The following is a 19,328-nucleotide window of genomic DNA, read 5'->3' as shown; positions in this document are numbered from 1 at the left end:
CTTTCATTTTTAAAATGAGAATAATAGAAAAAAAATATAATGTTTTCTAGTTAATCCATAATAGAAAATCCCTTCACATTCCACAGCTTTATTTAGGGCCATTACTATTTCCAAGTTAGGACACATCACAGAACAGCCATGGGTCATAGTTAGAAGGTCCAGCTAATGAGCTTGAGGCTTATGTCTGTATTAGGAAAGCAAATGGGACAAGGATGTCATCTCTAGCGCTGAGGCCAACTGTCATGGAACTTTCCCTGTAACATCAAGCCCGTAACCAAAACCGCATAGCCTCATGTAAACTACCTACTGTGAATAGCCCCTAGTCTATGCTATCTCCTGAGCCATGCCCAGGGATTGTTTGGGTTGCTATCATTTGTATCATACCCAAATATGTCCTGGAGACTGTTCTCACAGCCCAAGCACACATACGACCATGGTGCCCAGGAAAGTTCCTGGCACCGCTTCACTTTCTAGCATAGCCGTAGACAAAGGCTCAGTAGTGTAAGATAACATTTTTTTTCTCTCCTTAAAGTACTTATTACAGACCATAAGCTTGTCCTTTGTTAAAATGTGAGGGAAGCCTACTGCATTGGCAGTTGCTAAGAGTATTTGAAATCCTGTGGCCAGGATGGTTTTGCTTGTGCATCATTTTGTGTGCAGTCCTGCTTTTCTGTACCAACCTGGTCTTCAGGATCCCTGACTAGGCTATACTGTCAACCCCATAAATGACATAACTTTTCAGCAACATGTCTCCAACTCAGAGGCTGGTCAGGAGAATGGCAATTAAATAAACATATCTTCCTCTGTGGAACTTGCTTCTCTGCTTAATCACATTGAGATTTTTTTTTGAGGGTTTTTTTTTTTTTCACCTTTAGGACTTTTAGATTGGTGGGATAAGCAAAGTGGTTCCCTTAATCACGTAGAAAATATAATGCCAATTGATGTGTAATGAAAGAGTTGCAACAAAGAAGGAATATCAGTATTTCAGCCTAAATCGGCACATAATGCAGAACATCGTAAGGCCTCCACAGAGTCGGAAAACAAAATTGTCTTGTTTGGACTTTCCTAGAGCCATCCCCTTTCCCCTCTGCTATCCAAGTCTGGCACAAGTTAAAAGGCATGTGATTGATTTAACTGGAAGCTGTTAGTGTAGGAATTTACGAAAATTGAGACGTAAAAAATATTGACACAAATTTTGGGACCTTATTCTAGAAAAAGTTTTCCTGATTCTTTATTTCTGGTACAGTTGTTAGGTAGCATTTTACAGCACTGCTTGATTTATTGTCACTCTTTCAAGTTTTAAGGTTTTACCATATTTCATTCAACTCACTACATAGTAAAATACACAATTGAATTCCAATATTTAAGCTTTCTTCCTTATGGTCTCTTAAGAATTTTTAACCTAATTTAATAGTGAAGATTCCAAATCAGACATTTCATGACCAGCAATGAATAGTGTAACTTATGATTAATATATTACAAGCCTCCATTCCACTTTTTATGTCACATTGTGACTACCAGTAGGTAACTTAGAAGCAAAGTTAATATTAAAATATAATTCAGCTATAAACAGAGAAAAAATATCTTTCATGGTTTGTGACCACAAAATTAATGTTTACCTCTAACCAGCACTTTATCTGTTTTGGTCCAAAAAGTTTTATTAGGCCCATTTGGAAATATGGCTTTTAGTTATCTGGAGGAGATATGCTGTTTAAAACCAGAATAAAATGAAAACTGAACAAGTACACACCAAGATGCCAGTGAAAAAGCACATGTCTATGAACTATTCACACAGCGTGGTACTGGAACTGTGAAGGTTTGCCAGTTCAGGCCACTTTACCTCTAAGTACAAGGTTCTTGTGAACAAAATGCTACTGCAGCAGCTTTTCCAGTCGTAGATGGAACTGTTTACATCACTTTCACGATCTGCTTCCATTCTTGATGAATCAATCTGTATTTTATTGTCCTATGATAAATATACAGTTCCAGTCCTTATCCTCAAACATTTCCACTTCATATGTATGTGTGTCTAGAATTATTGTTCTGGACATGCATGATGTTCAAAAAAGACATTCGAAGGCAAAAACTCATGCCGAAATATGGATATACAAATCTTCAGGGTCCATGATCCAAAGAGTGACTGTCTTCATGTGCATAATGGCAGAAAGAAATAATTTGCTCCATGTTAGATGGCAGCCTAGCAAAATGAGGGAATGAAGAACTGAAGTCCATACATTTCTCAAGCCGCAACAGAACAAAGATGCATGCATTAGGATAAAGAACATACACAGTTTATTTGTGACTCTGTATCTCTGTGCCCAAGATTGTTGGTTTGTGTCTGTTTGTGGGTGGGATGGGGTGTGGTTGTGGGCGTTTGGTTTGGTTTGGTTTTGGTGTTTGGTGTTCTGGGATTTTTTTTGTTTGTTTGTTTGGTTGGTTTTGTTTGTTGTTTTGTTTTTTGGTTTTGGTTGGTTTTTTTTTTTTTTTTTGTTGGTTGGACTCGATGATTTCAAAGGTCCCATCCAACCAAAAATATTCTGTGATTCTGTGATCTGTAAATTAAAGGTATTTGTATTTCTTAAATATCATTTGAATTTGCTTCATTCTAGATATCTTGAAGACAGCAGGTAAAATTTCTAAAGTCAAGTGAAATACTCCCCAGATTTTTAAGGTACGACTGACTGTATGTATGCAAGTCACTCCTTGTTTGCATGGAGCACTGCTACGCCTGAAATTGTGTCTCCAGTATAAAAGCTATTTCTTCTTAAATAAATGAGAGAAAATAAACTGATATGAAATTTTTTGATACGTTGGATGTAGCAACTAAGTAAGTTGATATGAAATTTGACATTTTCTGTGTATGATCCAAAGTAGAACTAAAATAAAATATTTTTTTTTACATCCAAAGAGACTACATTTTAGAGAAGAAAATATATGAGGACAAATGAGGTGTTTGTTCTTGAATCACATGCAGCTTTCTGTGCTGTGGATTTCAAACTACAGGGCATATAGTTTTAGATTCACTCACAGCTATCTGTAGCATTTATTATGCCCATATGTAAACACTCAAAAAGAGAACTGACAAGATTCAGGGAAAACTGCCAAGTTATATAAGACTTAAAATGACAAACTGTTGACATACTCTAGAATTAAGGTTCAGATTGTCCCTGGCAATTGAATTTGTGCAGTGGAAGGACTTGGGGGAGGGAAAGGGTACAATTATTCGCATATGTGAGCTCCATACAAGGACAAGAGAAACGGTAGTCTCAGCAGATGCTCCGTCTGGAAGGTTTTCTGTGATGTTCCTGATACCTAAAAGGAATAGGGAAGGGATGGGATATGATGCTGTTTTCCCTGTGCTTCCCCCCTACTAATGCACTTGTCGACAAAGTGGACTAGATGAATGAGAAGAACTTGCTTAGTGGACTTCTACTGGGTGTAACCTCTGCATATCAAACCAGAAGAATTTTTATATTCCAGTGTATGCATATTCTTATCACCTCCTATCTTTTTTCTATGGGATTATTTTCTTGGGCTCTGCTCCCAGGCTCACTTTCTCTACACAAAAATGCCTGTTGTAGACTCATAAAGAAGCTAGCTGACTTATTTTGTCTGCCCAAAGCGTGGCAAATGACCAACTTCACTACCTTGCCAATATGAACCTTGCCTGTCACACACTCCACACACTGTAATCTCTCCAAGGCAGACATGATTTTTTTTCCCCAATGTATAAACACTTGGAACATCATGGGTCCATTCTGACTCCAATAAATCTTATTACAATTATTTATCCTTATAGTAAAGAGAATGGGTTTGGCAGCTCATGGATGCAAGATGAAAAAAGTCTGCTGGCAGTTCCCTCTCTTCCACAGGGATTTAGGCACTTGCACTAATCTTTGTTATCAACACTGAATAGCATAGCAAGGTGACTATTCTCCGTATCATTGCATCTGAAATTATTTATACTTTTATACATTAAAAATAGCACTTTGCACTTCAAAACCTATCTGAACGGGTACCATACTTTCCTTGAAAATTTGTAAATCTCCTATCTTCTCATTTAAATCCCACCTCAGTCATGGCAACATTACCATCTGGCAGAAATTAAAGAAAAGGTAAGCTAAAAAAAATTATTTTCTGCTGAGCTTTGTGTTTTAGGTTACCTCACCCTGCAGCCCTTGAGGCAACTCTGTTTCTGCTTCATCTACCCCAGCATTCTGTCTTATATGTAGTTCTTGAAAACACACGAGTAAACGTTAAAGAACAGTATTTTGCTTTAGTACATTATATTTCAACAGTGTTTGCTCTTATGGGATTTAAACAGCTTGTTTTCTGAAACATATTGCTCAAAGTTATGGTTTTTTTCTGATTGATTTTTCTTCACAACCAAGGCACCATGTTCTTGGTAGATATCTGGGGTCAATGCTCTGTTGCTAGGCAGTGGGGATTAGTGGCTCTTTATCATGCTGGATTATAGGAAACCTCATAGAATCGGCTGCATTTTGGGACCCTGGAGTCAATCCCACCATTCTTTCTGCTCTGTTGTGTAGTTGCCTGGTTGCAACACTATTTTCAATTTTTTGTGTTTCAAACTGCTGTCAGACTGGATGCAGGAAGCCCAGCTGAGCACCATTATCACACTGATAACTACTATGAAAAGAATATTTCAGGTGTTTTGGCAATTGTTCAAGTCACATGCTTTTGAATCAAATTAAACTTCCTCACTGTTTTAGCTGGTCTTGGAGGCAGAAGAAAAGGGTAGACTGGACATCTCTTCCTGCTTCCTCTTGAACTTCCTTGCTCAGCTTCATGAATCCGAGTGCTGCAGACTTGCGATGACCAGAGATAGCTAAAGGTCTTTAAGTTGTTTATTTCAGGAAACAATTATTGAACTCACTTTTTCAATTACAGCAGTTGGCATTGATCAGACACATTTCCCTCTGTATTAAGAAGCGTGTGAGCATCATTATTTGGAAGCTGATAGCCAATAGCTGATCATTTAGATAATGAAAAATTAGCAACCTGTCAGATGTCTGGATCTTCAGTGTATGGTATGTGGGACGGAGCTAGCAAAAGTCTAAAAGGCTTACTGCACAGGGATGGACAATTTTTCCATCCACTGTAATATTTTAGTATTTACCAAACACATCTCCCCATAGCTGTACCATGAACAAAGATTTCCTTATTTTGTGTTCTGAGGATAACAGTAATACAAGATGTCTTATCTAATGACTGTGACATGCGTGTCTCTGTGGCTGCGTGGTAGATCCAAAGCTGCTCCTCTGGATGCATGTGCAGTGTATTGGGGAGAATTTGACCTCACAAGGTAATTTTATCTTGTTCACTGGATTCTACTCCCTGTGCAGGCACGCGCTGTGGTGATTTATTGGGGAAATTTTTATTTAAAGTTCTCAGAGCACGTGTATATGTTGGAAACATGATTGAGAGGCTACTGTTTGCCTTTAGAGGCTTTTTTTTCGTCATGGCTTCAGTGTCACATGTCCCAGGAAATACCTTTTCTTCATTTGTCTGCTAGCAGTTTATAGATATGGACGTCTCACTGACAAGTGGTAAGATGAGACTGAACTTGCTCAGTCTTGTGAGACAAAATATTTCAGGGTTTCTTGATGAGGCTGCACATAAATACGTACTATCAAGGCAGGAGAAAACTCAAATTCTATGAATTTGCTATCAACATCATCACAAGTGGCTCATGATTATGCACCAGCATTTAAGTAGGATGGAGTTACTCTATTAGGATAAAACTGGAACAGTAGAGAACATGTGGTAAGCAACCAGCAATTGGGTTTGGAAGTAGAGTCAGAACAGATTTGAAATATTTATTCAAAATAGACATGCATCAACACAAATCTTAAAGTGAATTACTGATTTCTCTTTAACATCTTTATTTCTTGGTTCTCTTTAGCATCTTTATGAATGATCTGGACCAGGGCATTGAGTGCACCCTCAGTCAGTTCGCAGACCACACCAAGTTGGGTGGAAGTGTTGACCTGCTGGAGGGTAGAAAGGCTTTGCAGAGGCATCTGGACAGGCTGGATCGATGGCCTGAGGCCGACGAGATGAGTTTCAATAAGGCCAATGCCGGGTCCTGCACTTGGGTCACAACAACCCCATGCAGCACTACAGGCTTGGGGAAAAGTGGCTGGAGAGCTGCCCGGTGGAAAAGGACCTGGGGGTGTTCGTCGACTGTCGGCTAAACATGAGCCAGCAGTGTGCCCAAGTGGCCAAGAAGGCCAAAAGCATCCTGGCCTGTACCAGGAACAGCATGGTGAGTAGGACTCAGGAGGTGATCTTCTCCCTGTACTCAGCCTGTGGGAGGCCCAACCTCAAGTGCTGTGTCCAGTTTTGGGCCCCTTACCACAAAAAAGACATTGAGGTTCTGGGTCCAGAGAAGGGCAACAAAGCTGGTGAGGGGTCTGGAAAATAAGTCTTATGAGGAAAGGCTGAGGGAGCTGGGGTTGTTCAGCCTGGAGGAAATGAGGCTGAGGGGAGACCTTATTGCTCTCTACAACTACCTGAAAGGAGGGTGTAGTGAGGCAGGGGTCAGTCTCTTCTCCCAAGTCACAGGCAACAGGACAAGAGGATATGGCCTCAAGTTGCACCAGGGGAGGTTCAGATTGGATATTAGGAAATATTTTTACACTGAAAGGGTTATTAAACATTGGAATGGGCTGCCCGGGGAAGTGGTTGAGGCATCATCCCTGGAGGTATTTAAAAGTCAGGTAGACATAATGCTTAGGGACATGGTTTAGTGATAGTTTTTTTGTCAGAGTTAAGTTGATGGTTGGACTAGATGATCTCAAAGGGTCTATGCACCCAAGTCTCTAGAACCAGGTATATGCTGTTTACTAATAGTCTCTATATAACCTAGAAAGACTGATACTTGACTAGAGTTACTGAGAGATATCATAACACACATTTGAACAAAGAGAGTAAACAAAACCAAAATGGATAGTAAACAAATATTATAGATCCTCCAAGAACCTCAAGTTTTAGCTTAGGAAAGGAACTGCTTGTTATTATTTTCATTTTTCAGAGTGATATATTTATATTGGAAGTACATATACAATACAAGGTCACTGTTCTTCTTTTCCTTCCTCTACAGCAGAAACAGCGTCTCATTTAGCAATCCTATTAATGAGTTATCTTTCCTTTTTTTTATTGCTTAAGTTACATCCAGGAGCATTGATCAGCCACTGTACATTCTATATAAATATAGATGGAAAAATGTCACATTCACTAGGACTAAGTTCTTTACCTCAATTTGAATTCCAAGACATGATTTCTGCTGCTTGCCTGCTATGCATTTTATTAAACCAATATCCACTAATGAATTTCTACCATAACAGCAGATGGTTTGCTGACAGAAAGGAAGCTTTGCAAGAAATAATTTCCTCTTCTGTTTGTCCCACTCAGTTTCAATCTACCTTTTATGATAATTTTTAGAAACACTCAATAACGTGATTATAATTCTTTATCATTTAATTGATAACATTATTTCTGTAATTCCAGGCAATTTAATCGAGGTAATTGAAGCTTAAAATAACTTCAGGTCTCCAACTCCCCAGGTGGTCTGACAACCCAGGCCAGCCTTGTCCCACCCTCGTCCTCAGAGACATGCCTGATCACTGGGGTTGCCCCACATCTGCCCTGCTCCTTGGCTGGGGCAGTGGGATAGGATGGGCTGCCTGAACCTGCCATGCCTCCCTGGGGAGCCCCTGCTAGTCCTAGTCCCCAGGAAGACCCTATCCCACACTGCACCCTGATATGATGATATGAACGTGGGCACTTCTCATTCTTTCAAAACGCATGCATCCGTCTGTTCTTGAAGTTATGCTCAAAATGGGAGAGGAATATCTTCTCTTGGAAAGCCCATACCAGGGGCCAGGCAGCTCCAGGCTGGAAGAACGTACCTACAGCAAGCACATGATGCAGTGCTTTGGCAGCGGAGAAGGTGCATCTATCTTGTCTCACCAGTCTTTGCCTTCACAGAAATCATGGAAAGTAAAGCTAAAATAGCATAAAAATATTATCTACTCAATTTTCCCAACGTAGTATTTGGTAATCCATTCTTAATCTCAACAGATTTTTTTCTAAGAAAGTGCAAGTGCTAGTCCATGAATTCCCCAGTCAACCTGTCCAAATATTTTTCTGTTCACACAGTTAGAATGTTTTCTCGGCATATAGCCTATATGTCTTTTCCCGTTTTTAAGCCAGCTGCCCTTTACCCTACTTATAATTACCTCCTTTGACAAGTCTGGTGTTTCTACTGTTGGCAGACATTCGTCTCGCTTTGCTACAATGCATCCAAAATGACAAACAAAGCCCCCAGGTCCCATCCCAAAAGTCCATAAAATTGGGATACGTTACAATACAATATGCAGGCATTCTAAAAGCATTGCTCTTCCACATAGGTAATCAGACAGGAAGAAGCATGGGGAAGAAATCTGAGTAATTAAAATGGACAATGTTTTTTGATTCATTATCCTGCTGAAAGACAGAATTACCTTCATGGAGATCATATCAGTTCTCATCCTTAAATATAAATCTAATGGAGAAAATAATTGTACTACATACTAAGCTTTTTTCCAGACAATTTCTCCATGCCTCTGGAGTCCCAGTATTACCCTTGACTCTATGGCTATTCCCAGATACAGAATTCTATTAAAGTGAGAGGAAGGGCAAACAAGGAGTACAAAGTTTAAGGGAGAAAAAAATCTTATCTGTAGGGCCAGCACGTTCCTAACATATCCCTTCTCTATTTTCTTTTTTCCTTTGAGGAGTTGGAAACTTAAGTGTCTTCTTTGTGTCCCTGCGAACAGAATGATTTTCTTTGTCAAAGTTCTTCACCTCCCTTCCTTACTTTTTACGACTGATGAATGCTGCTAGCCCCATTAGAAAAGATGTAAACTTTTACAATAGAGGGTTTTCAGTGGAGTGGAACATTTTAATTTTGCAATCCATAGAACTTTGAATTTATCAAGAGAATTTACCATTCTCTTGCTTCTTTAACTATGTTGGTTTCTGCTTCAGCATCAATATTTCCTGATCATTATTACCTTTATCCTATGATTATTTTTTTTCTTTGCTATGAATAAGTTCAAAGTGAGTCCTTTTAGTCAGCATATAAAACACCTATTAAAATTTTCTAAATGATAATTCATTTTTGTTTTAAAATTATTGCAGTCTTTCTCATTAATATAATTCTTCCTGTTTAGATTGTTAGCGATTTGCCTTTAGCTCAGTTGGTGCATGGTTGCACAATGTAGCATCTTTTCTGTCCCTTAATTGGATGGTCTATGAAACTAACCAATAACATGTAAATTGCAAAGATATGAATTTTATACAGAAGATACTCTGTGTGATATTAAGTCTTAATGAATATAGCATGTATTAGTTCTACTGTTTCTGCTTGCAAGTAGAGCTCAAATATTCCACTGCTCATTGACTCTAAAGTCAGTCAGTTTCTACAGTCAGATGAAAACACTTCAAATTTTAATTAATGACCTATTAATGATTTTTCCTAATATTTTTTCATTTCTTGCTATTAGACAAATTCTTACAGGGCACATCTTCAAGTGATGTAATCTAAAGCACATTCTTTGACTCAACTGAAACAGTGTTTGTTTGTATCGGCCAAAGACTTGGCTTGTATCTTTGGAAATTCCCAAACTGGCAGAACAGTCAGATTCCTCAAGAACTTTGGAACAATTACTTCTCTTTCTTGACTCTTTGGCATTTCTGTTTAATCATTTCCTTGCCTCTCTGTAGAATGTAGGATAGCTTCTGCAGCAGTTGTCCAGTCTTCACAGGGTATGACCCCTCTTCCTGGGGTTATTCTGACTTGTACTTGAATCATAGAATTACAGAACTGTTGAGGTTGGAAGAGACGTCTTGAGATCTTCTAGTCCAACGCCCCACTGCTTAAGCAGGGTCACCTAGAGCAGGGTGACCAGGATCATATACAGTTGGATTTGAATATCTCCATGAATGGAGACTCCACAGCCTCACTGGACAACCAGTTCCAGTATTTTTTACTGTGAACATTTTATGCTCTCACAATAATTCTTTTTTTCTTGTGTTCAGATGGACTTTCACGTTTTCTAATCTGTTGCAATTGTCTCTTGTGCTGTCACTGGGCACCACTGACTCCCTCTTCTTCATTCCCTCCTGTCAAGTATTTATACATACCGATAAGATTGCCCCAAACCCTTCTTTTCTTCAGGTTGAACAGTTCCAGCTCTCTCAGCCTCTCCTTATATGAAGGATGCTCTAGTTCCTTAATCATCTTCTTGGCCTTTTCCCAAGTTGCTAATTTTCTTGTCCACAGTTATAACTGCTGCCTGAAAAAGAACTTTCTACTTGTTTACTTTTTGGAATCAAAACTTAAAAACACTTTTTTTTTTTCTCCCGTAGTTGGTTCTTTGTTTGATGTTTGTAATAAAACCCTTGTAGCATAGACAACTATTTACACGAAAGAATATTAACAGCAGTGTAGGTAAAACAGGGTCCAGATCATACTGCATAACCAGATGCTGCCAGATTTTCATTTTTCAAGCTAAAAAGTAAAATTATATTTTATTTTCATTAACCATTTGATTACAACTTCCATCTATCAAATGCTACATGCTAATATCAATGGCAAAAACCTGAAGCTTATTAAATTGGCAATGTTATGAACCAGATGACTTTAGGATGCTATACAGCAAAACACACTCTTCAGGAAAAAGAGGAAAGAAAGAATTTTAAAAGCCTTGAACAATGTTTTATCTTCCCTGAAGCAGCCTAATCTTAATTAAACTCAATTTAATTAAAACTATTATTCAAATGTGCTATCTTGCAATGGAGTTAAGAAGATGGAATGTACTTCTCTTTTTTTCCTCTCTTTTCTTCAAAATTAACTACTGTACTTGGGTTATGCTGATCAAATAACTGAGCACTGTGCCCAGTTATTGTGAGATCAGCACTGTGGGATTCATTAAGGATGTACTGTGTTTCTGCTGGAAAAGCTATTATTGCATGTCTTGAAATACAGTGGCATCCAGAATAAATGCTTGGCGCAGCCTGACTCCCACAGATTTTAAGAACCACGTGAGCTGTAAGTTGGTCATGTTCTGCTCAGACCGGCCACTTGAGAACAGCCTGTTCTGCACAGTGGGCTGCCCATCACCATCAGTTAGAAATCTTTAAATAATGGGCTGATGCCAAGGCAGTATAGTCAGACAAGAACAGCTGCAGGGCTCTGCTGGCAGTTTCTGCAGATCCTCCTTGTTTCTTCATCAGGTCACGAGTATTAAGAATTTTGCACAGGCGAGAGCTTAGCATAGGAAATTGCACATTGACGTTTCAGTTTACTTGTCAGAAACGGGTGATTTTGCTCTGTCAAAATTGGAGCATGTGCAATAATCATTAGGGGGAAATATCTATTCTCCAGCAAAGCAGGCTTCCTCATGCACGTTCTGCTGGATGAACGGTAGCTACTGCAAACTCCATTTGAAACACACTGCCTTTGCTGGAGTAAGGAATTGTAACTGGAGATGCATATAAGTATTTGGTAACTGTCTCAGTGATTTCCTGGGGTCTTGGAAAAGGTTTCAAGCAGTGAGATTTCAATGCCCATTTTTAGGAAGGGAGAGGGAAGGAAAACTAGCATATGTTACACAAACTTTTAGGAACTGCACTTCCTACAGCACTTGGTATAATATGAGATCTAACCAGGAATTAATAAATAAAAGTACTTATTATTTGATAGCTTTACAGATTGTGCCAGCATGGGCTGAGTGAAAAAACCCTTAACTCTACTCCCTAGATTGTTTCTGTTTCTTTATCCATTAGTCTAGGATCCTCTAAAGGTATGAAATTTCCTCCCAAAACTCTTCTCTCTGTTGTGCACTTCTTCAGCTGCATGCGCTGGCCTGATACTGTTTGGACTATGAAAATCTCAATAACTACAGTTGTTCCAAGCCATGGCTTTTTGTGAAACTTAAAAGAGATGTAAATATACACTTATATTTAAAAGCCGTTACGGCTTTTACATCAGCATCACTCTCAGTCAGTCACCGCTTCCCTTCCACTCCACTACATGTTTAGAATTTCTTCACAGCTCCTTTGTTATGGTCCACTGGAAAGGATCAGCACCTGTCATTGCCAGTTCACAGTGTATCAGAGGTTAAAGAAACTATTTAGCATTTACATTGCTTTATTCAAAATTGTGATGCTGGCTTACAGCATAGCATGTGATGAAAAAAAATAAAAGAAAGAATAAAAAAAAAATAATTCCCAGGAAAAATCAAGTCCTGGCAGCATCTGCCCATCAGAAATTGGCATTTGGTATTGAAAAGAGTTTGGGGAAAATTGGTTCTCAGACTAGAATTGACACAATCTTCCTTCTTCTGAAGGTTATCCTGATTGCCTTAATTGGGGCTAGACATATAGCTGTAATTTGCTTTCTCTCTCACACGCACAGAAATATACTCGCAGTCAGACACACATTCACCTTTGATGAATTATGAACCATTTAAAATGAAACTTGTCTAATCAGTGAAAATAAACTGAAGGGAAAAACAGCTGTAATGGATTTTTTCCTATTAATAACAACAAAAGCAAGATCATACTCAATAATATAGAAAACACTTGGGTCTCTTGAAACACGGGGATTGCTTAATTGAGTCAACACATTTATCTTACTTTCTAAGAACCCCAGTGGAGAATATTTACATCAAAGAAGATCCAAGAATCGTTTGTGTGCTTTTCAAATGCCTAATACAAGGTAATCCACAAAGGACCAGCTAGACCTTAAAGACTCCTTTTTCTCAGACAGACTGAAAGGATGACATCACACCCAACCCTGCTCGTGCAGACCATGGAGAACTGGGAATTCGCTTCTCCAAGATGACTGCTGATACTTAGGCATTGGATTTTACGTCACAACAAGTAAGAGTTTCTGTAGATATTGCCTAATATACAGCCATTAGAGAGCCATTTCCAGAGTTACTTTTAGAATGACTTTTATAGAGTACAACTTCCTTCTTGATTGTTGTTACTTTATTGAGCAGTTAACTTACTGTTCCTCTTGCATGGAAAGTGACTGATTGCAATCCCGTTAGTAACAAATTTTCATAATAAATGGAGAGCTGATGAATCTTTTTTTTTTTTTTTTCTAGATTAAATACACTCAATTCTGTCAACAGCTTTCCGATATGCCACATTTTCAAAATATTTTAGCATTCTTGCTCTTTTTCAAACTCTCCTTTATTTCCTTACCTTTCTTATGGTCTGAGGTAATAAAAACTAAACAAAAAATTCTATCTGAAATCTCAAGATTTCAGACAGAATAACTGATTCATGTATCTTAATGCATCCTTGAAAGACTTCTACCTCTTTTTTTCCTGACAACATCGTGAGTTGATAATTTGTTCCTCATCCAATATACACCTCAGATCATTTCCTGCAACACTGCTGCTTAAATAGGTGAACGCACTGTCCATTCAGTTTTACTTCCATAACTGCAGTTGCTTCAATGAAAAGAATTTTGTCATTTTCAGACTCTCCAATCTGTCAAGATACTCTGATATTCTTTGAATATCTCTGCAGTCTTTCACATTTTTATGCCATTTGCGTATCTTGTAAGCTATTTCCCAGCTCTTCCTCCAACCTATTACTGAAAATAGTGGCCTTGGGCCCTGGCAGAAGTCAGTTCTGAATAGATTCCTGGAGAATTCTACTTTTATATGCCTCTAATTTGATAGTCAAATACCAATAACACTTTTGAGGGTGATCTTCCAACCAGCTGTGTTCCCGTTAATGGTAATAACACCTAAACTAAAATTTCTCATCTTGATTAGAAAAATATTATATGAGAATATCCTGTACCAAAAGCCCTGCTTAAGCATTTACTGCTTCTCCCCATACACTAGGTTATTCTTCTTGTCAAGGAAGGAATTTAGATTAGTTTGATATGACAAACCCATGTTAGCTTTTTTTATTGCCTGATTATTTTCCAGATATCTGCTTTTAAATATTTGCTCAGAAATATTTCAGTGGACCAAAGTTAGGTTGACTGATCTATAGTTCCCCGAGTTCTCCTTTTCCCTTTAAAAAGATAGATTCTACATTTATTCTGCTCCTCTGGGGCCTTCCTGGTCTTCCATGAATTTTTAGATATAATTGATTATGGCTCAGACATTTCTTTGGCTAGTTTTAAGATGGATTTCTTCAGGTCTTGCTAACATGAACACATCTATATTATTTGAATGTTATTTAGCTTGTCCTTCTCTTCTTCTGACTTGAATGTCTACCCCTTCATTAAAATTAATTCTTAACATTCTGCTCACAGTCAACCTTTCTCGTGAAGACTGAAGCAAAGAAACTCATCTTCAACCTTCTCTGTGATATTTGCTCTCCTTTTTTGGCCAGGTAATGATCCTAGATATCCCTTTTTCATACTCTTCAGACTTATTTCTGAAATCTTAGATTGCCGATTTTGCACTCCCACTTCTGCTCTAATTTGATCTTTATTTTGGTTTTATTTTCAGGTTACGACAGAGATTGTATTTTTATGTTCCTATAGAGTATTTCTGAGTGAACACCAAAACCACGTATTTCTAGTCTTTCTAAATTATTATTATTTGTAGATCTTTAAATATTTCCCAGTGAAGACAGAGAACACGTGTGTAGCAAAGTGTAGATTACTGACAAAAAAAAAGGACTACCTTTCATTGACTTCCTGGAAGCAGTCCATCTACCTCAGGGTTGAAAATCAGTAGTCTAAAAGTATTGTGTATACATACTCCCAGTTCTTTTGACTACCAGTTCCAGTGACACCTGAGTGTATGTAGCTATATCTTTCTGCTGTGACTTCCAATACCACGAAAATTCCTGTTTGATGTTCATTATCCCAGTATATTACAGTGCAGTTCAAGCCAGTATGGGAGTGGAATAAACTTAGTGTAGTCCTCAGACTGTACATTTTTCTCCACTGGCAAAGGCTTCTAGTATTTTCTATTATCTCTGTCTTTGGGTAGTGTCATAATGAATTCTTGCACTTTACCTTTAAAAATGCTACTACTTGCTATAAGTTAGTGTAAGAGTTCCTGGGTTAACATTCATCCTCTTTCCTTTGATTTTTCTTAAAGAAAAGATTAAATCATATTCCAGGGGTATTCCACAAAAGACAATTGGATTGTTTTACTTCAGTGGAAGTTCAGAAGATACGTATGAAGATGCATGTTTTCCTTCATTGATAAGATCTGCTCTCTACTCAAACCAGACCTTTGCAGAAAATCATTAATGTCTTGTATGGGATTTGACCACCTGTCTAGATTTCCAAGCTAACAGAAGAATTTTCTCCTCACAGACTCAGCTCTTACATTCTGATTTTAATTCTGAAAGTGTCTAGAGAAGATCATGGCCTATTCAAAACTGTTTCTTTCTCCATTAAAGCACACTTTGCACTAGGAGACCTCAAAGATGGAAAAGGGAGGCAACACATCATTTGTCTTGTACTCCCAGGAGTGAGAGAAATCCATTTTACTCAGGGGAATCTTACAGAAGCCCTTCTTTCAGAGATCCTTGCCGTCTTCTTGGATATAGCAGCAAAAGAGTCCTTTTGACAAAGGATACTTTCCTCAGGAAATGCTAGGAAGAGTGACTTATTACTGTGTGAATAGATTTAATGCTGGGCAAAATATATAAAAGAAATGGCTGTGCATTATATACTGATCCTTGGAATCAATCACATGAAATTCTGAAATGCAGCAGGAAAGTAGACAAAATAGCTAGTGTTCTTGTGTGATAACATTTCCTAAGTATGCTATTTATCAAGTGATCGAAATATGATCAAGTATGCTATTTATCAAGCCAACAAAGAAGATTATGTCAATTCCCAGGAAACTGTGCCTAAGCAAAAATGCAAATATAATATAGACCTTCATGACTAACACCTTCACTTTGAAGACATTTTGAAGTACACACGAGGAATGGGAAAAAAGAAGGTTTTGGGTGATATTATATAGTAGCTCCCAGATGGGTTTCATCTATAGCAAAGAGATAGAATGATTTTGGTTTCAGGACAGAATAAGAATTCAAACTGTTTTGTTCTCTGAGCTGACTCAGCTGTTCTTGAGAGATAAACATTTTTTTTATTTTTCTTTTTTAATTGTAGGCACAAATTTAATTTTTACAGTCTACTTGCATATGTATGTATTATTATCAACTGTTAATAAGTTAAAACTCAGTATATTATCTATACAGTTTGGTTGGAATAGGTACAGTACAAAGACAATAGGTCTTACCTCAATTGCAATATGGCACTAGACTCCAGTGATTCAAATCGACAACATTAGCAATCTTTTGCAACCGTGAACATCCCACGCGCAGAAATCAGAATTGCAAGAACATGCCTCTAAGCAGACTCTGATCTTTACTTAAGAATCCAGTCTTTACTTAATTGAGATAATGTAGGACTTAACGGATTTTGGGAAATTGTTGCAAAGTTTCTTGGAGGAAGAATAAAATTTTATTGTCTTTATGAAGGAACAGGAGAGAAAGTTTTAAGAATTATGTGTTTGGGACTCAGAGAGGCTGTTCCCAAATGTATTGCTGAAAAGAGTGTAAACAAACTGAGGGAAATAACCTTGGTTAGTAGCAGACTAAAAAAAGCCCATCAGTTTCGATTAAATAAGAACATATCCACCTCATTTTATTAAGTTTAAGTTTATAGCTACTTTGCATGTGTTCTAGTTTGGGTATTTTGCTTTTTAAAATTTATTCTGTGATGATTGGTAATTACAGTTCTGGTATATGCAATGGCAGCTGGAAATTCTTCTCAGGCTTGTTGAGTCTGAAAGGTAGTTTTCTCCAGCTGCATATTAACATATGATCTCTCATTAAATTATACCAAAAAGGATAAACACTGATGAAAAACATCTGCTGACACTTAAAAGGTCCTGTCTTTCCAACTTCATTTAGTATTCAGTGTAATAACAGTAATCAAAATGAATTTGTGTGGTATTCATCATCTTTTATATAGGTGCTGCATTGTAATTTAGTGTTAATTAATGGATATGTTGTTAAAGAAATGCCATACTGCACTGATACTCTATATGCAAGAAACAGCCATGAGACATTTGGTCTTTTGAGCTGGATACTTATTACAGGAGCTGTTGTAATGTGAATAAATTCTTTTGGGGACATAAAAAACCTGAGTGCATGAATATGAATAACAGATGATCCAACTACCACACCATTCAGAATACGGCTGAAGAATATGAATACACTGGTTGGTTGACTCAGATTAGTTTCACCTAAAGAACACAAAAACTGGAGAATTCAGAACTGATGCACCTGAGTCAGGACAGCCAATAAGAGGAAACGGAAAAGATACTCGGGGGATTATGGAAGGGTCTTTGGCCTTATGACATAGCTTATAGAGCTCATTTTTGAACTAAAAGGAAGAATGTTTGGCCTTTAAAGAAAGAAAAATACCCAAGATACAGCACACTGCCCTATTTCCCTCCAGTGGGTTGGGCAAGCCAGTGCGTGTCTGAAGCATTCAGAACTTCCAAAGTCCTAACGAGACTAATCTAATCATTGCACCAGACTACATTATTTTTTCATTCAGTGTTATGCAACTCTCCACCTGGTTTTGGATAGCTGCTGTGAACTGTGAAGATTGTTTTTAGGAGAGAGAAAGAAGATTAAGCCACAGGGTAATTGGAGGACATGAAATGTTGTGGGACAATCATTAGGTGGAGTGGCCTGACATACTGCACGCCCAGTGGCTGCACACATCTGCAGGCTAAACCTGAGGCACCATTTTCATGTAGCTTGTAGGAATTTACCTTTCCCACATTCCAGGATTTGTGTAACAGTAATTTAAGCTTCATGCAATGCTATCTTTCTTTTTCCTCATTTTATCTTCGTTAAATACGGACTCTTGTTTTTACAAGTTTGATGTTTCCAATTGCATATAATTATAATACACATGGGGACAGAGTTTGTGCTTTCCCTTGCTGCCTCTGAAAAATCTGTCTGCGAATGACTGGCAGAGACATAGATATATGTCTAGCAGAGACCTAAACCTGACATCAGAAACTGATTCTCAATCAATCTAGAATACATAAGAGGTCTCCAGCCAGCTTGGGGCTCAGCAGTTAGCTTTCTGAAACTGTGCTGGATTATTAAATAGCACAAAGGACACAAGTTTTCCAATCTAATGGAAATTTTCTTTTTATTTAGTTCCTAAAGCATCTTAGATATTGTCTCCTTTGTGATTCAGACTAAATCTTGTTTGTCCACCTACTCCTTTCTTTATCGAGCAAATAAGACTTTATTAACTTTTCAGCTCTTATTGGTACTTGCAAAGTACTCTTGCTTTGTTCACCCAGTACTCAGTGAGACATAAGTGGTGATGTACTTGCAGATTATAAATACATAATAAACTGGATACTTTTTTGTCCTTTTCAATAAATTTATAGCTATTTCTGTGAAAAAAACATACTTGTGTTCAGTCATTTTCAAACTATTAGCACGGCAGAAGGATTAGATAGTACAACCTAAATGTAATTAAAAATCCAAAATCTATTGCGACTTACATATTAGCTAAATTGGAATTCTGTGGTTTATGATATTTATTCAGTCTCTATTCTGACTTACAACCCTTTGTTCCACTGAGATCTGTGTACTGAGTAAAACAGTTGTCATTATTCTTGGGGAATAACAAAAATACTCCCTGGCTATATATCTACATATATCAAATAGTTGTTTCAAATAACCTTAGCATTTACATCCGAACAAAAGTCTACAATCCAATGCATTCTGTATGGCTCTGTAAGCTGCTATCGTACAGCCCATGGAGAGATGCTGTGGAGCTCAGCTGGAAGTCATGTTGTCTGACAAAGTGCCTTTCCTGAACCCGTTTCTCCCTGCAGATTGACTCCTCCATTTGCAATTGTGCTCTTAAAGCACAACCTAAAAGCGACAGGCCAGAGGAGTAGGTCTACACAATCAGAATGATCTACTTGGGTAATTATAATACAAATTGCTTGGATGGGGCTAAACCAGTTTATCTTTCAAAACAATTTTGATAAGTAAAAGAGAATTTGAGCAGACTTCTTTGGCAGATGAACAATGTAAGCTTACTGCAAGATTCTGAGTTTTTGTCAGCTAACTGGAAAATTCTAAGCAACATTTTTTACAATTTTTTTTTTTTAAGCAAAAAATGAAGTTTAACCTGAAGGGAAAAATGCAACAGCACGGTAACTACCAAACACTCAGCTCTACCTGCCTATTCAAAATTTAATAATTTT

The sequence above is a fragment of the Numenius arquata genome, chromosome 3 (genome assembly GCF_964106895.1).
Source record: "Numenius arquata chromosome 3, bNumArq3.hap1.1, whole genome shotgun sequence".
Classification (NCBI taxonomy): domain Eukaryota; kingdom Metazoa; phylum Chordata; class Aves; order Charadriiformes; family Scolopacidae; genus Numenius; species Numenius arquata.
Note: the sequence above shows the minus strand (reverse complement) of the source record.